The sequence below is a fragment of the Furipterus horrens genome, unplaced genomic scaffold (assembly GCF_987537825.1).
Source record: "Furipterus horrens unplaced genomic scaffold, mFurHor1.1.pri manual_scaffold_17, whole genome shotgun sequence".
In the NCBI taxonomy this organism is placed as follows: Eukaryota; Metazoa; Chordata; class Mammalia; order Chiroptera; family Furipteridae; genus Furipterus; species Furipterus horrens.
The window spans coordinates 95938284-95940467 of NW_028327187.1; the positions used below are offsets into that span (position 1 = coordinate 95938284).

At 33.2% G+C, this 2184-nt stretch overlaps 1 non-coding gene across 1 annotated transcript; it reads right to left on the reverse strand.

The window, feature by feature from the left end:
- Positions 1–844: 844 nt before the first annotated feature.
- Positions 845–970, reverse strand: LOC149991644 (small nucleolar RNA SNORA28). The gene has a single exon (XR_016508806.1). It is a non-coding gene; the product is annotated as a small nucleolar RNA SNORA28 (small nucleolar RNA).
- Positions 971–2184: the final 1214 nt, after the last annotated feature.

Here is a 2184-nt window from a genome sequence, read left to right on the forward strand (position 1 = left end):
CATTCACTTCATCCCAATGACTTTAGCTTTCATGTTTGTTCATTCAGCCCTCCTCTCCCTGATAAAGACTGATTCTCTGGTATTGACGGTAACTATGTAACATCTCTAACTAACAGTCTCTAGGGATGTCTCTTTGGCCAAGGTGACAAGAAACAGCAGGGAGACTTCTCAGGATATAGTGGAGGGACTATAAAAGGTGAGTTTGAGCACAAAATAGAAAAAGAGGGAGAGCAGTAAAAAAAAGTTCTCTCAGAATATTAATGTTTGATGGGTTTATTTTCTGACATAAGAAATGTCCAAAACTGTAGAGAATTTTTGAGATCAGATGCTGGGTAGAAAGACTTCAAATGCTCCCAAGAATGATAGTTTTGTGGTTTCATATATGTATTACAAATGAAGGAGGGTATATATTTAGTTGGTGGGAATGCAGATTGGTCCAGCCACTGTGGAAAGCAGCATGGAGCTACCTCAAATTTTTTTAAAAATGGAACTGCCTTATAACCCAGCAATTCCAATTCCTTTAAAAATAGCTAACTTTTCTAAAACAAAATGTCATTACAGAAGTTCACTTTAAAAAAAATTATTGAACAAAATATGACTAGCTATCAAAAGTATTGAATCCAAGAGTGACAGACCCATAAGGAAAGCACTCTCACATCCATATTATAGTGAAAAACCTAAGGTAGAAACTTAGATTATTGAATTTAAATTTTTCTTCTTTTCCAATATATGCATTCAATGCTATAAATTTCCCCCTGAAGCACTATTTTTGCTGCATCCTACAAATTTTAATAAGTTGTGCTTTCATTTCCATTCAGTTAAAAATATATATATATTTTTTAACGCTGTCTAAGTCCATATAACGGCCAGTCTCACAGAGCATAGAGCACCGGAATAGGTTAGACTCGGTTGCTGTACCAAACGCAAACTGTGGCAGGCAGATTCGGTCACCTGCCACAGAGCGTTGCTTGCAGTTAAAAATATTTTTAAATTTTCCTTCAGATTTCTTCTTTGACCTATATGTTATTATAAGTTTTAATCTCAACCTCTTTTGGATTATCTAATTATCTTCCTGTTATCAATTTCTTGTTTAATTTTATTGTGGTCTGAAAACAGACATTGTATTCTTAAATTTTTGAAGGTTTGTTTTATGGCCCAGAATGTGGTCTATCTTGGTGAATACTCAACATGAGCTTGAGAAGAATGTGAATTCCACTGTTCTTGGATGAAGTAGTCTATAGACGTCATTATATCCAGTTGATTGATGGTGTTTTTGATTTCAGCTATGTCCTTACTGATTTTCTGCCTGCTGAATCTGTCCATTTATGAGAGAGTTGTTGAAGTCTCCAAGTATGATAGTGGATTCATCTATTTCTCTTTGCAACTGTATTTGTCTTTGCTTTCTATAGTTTGACACATTGTTATGAAACACATACACATTAAGGGTTGTGTCTTCCTGGAGAATCGACTTCTTTTATCATTATGTAATGCTCTTCTTTATTCCTGATAACTTTCCTTGTCTTGACACCTACTCTGTCTGAAATTAACATAGATACCTCTGTTTGATTAGTATTAGCATGATGTTTTTCTCCATTTATCTTTAATTCTAATGTGACTTTATATTTTAAATGGGTTTCTTATAGACAACATAGAGTATTGTTTTTTTTAATGCAGTCTGCCATCTCTGTCATTTAATTGGTGCAGTTAGACCATTTACATTCAAACTGATTATTGATATAGCTGGATTGATATCTACATGCCTGCCATATTCATTATTGTTTCCTATTTATTGCTCTTGTTCTTTGTTCCTATTTTAATTTTATCCTTCCTTTCTGCCTTTTGTGATTTCAACTGAACATTTTACATGATTCTATTTTTTCTCTCCTTTCTTAGTATACCTGTTATACTTCTTTTTTTTTCTTTCTTTCTTACTTTCTTTTTTTTTTTTTTTTGGTGGTTCTGGGATTCATTCTGATTGGTCAGAATTAAGGACCTACCAGTTGTTAAATATTTTGAATAACACTGTTGTGTGGATCTAACCACTCAAAAATAGTCAGCCAAATGATTCAGTTTTATTTGTGGATGTTGTTGTTTTCTAAATAGTGCTACTACTACTATTACTACTACAATAATTTACTCAAACCTATTGAACCTTGGTATATTTCTTACCACAATTCTATGAGA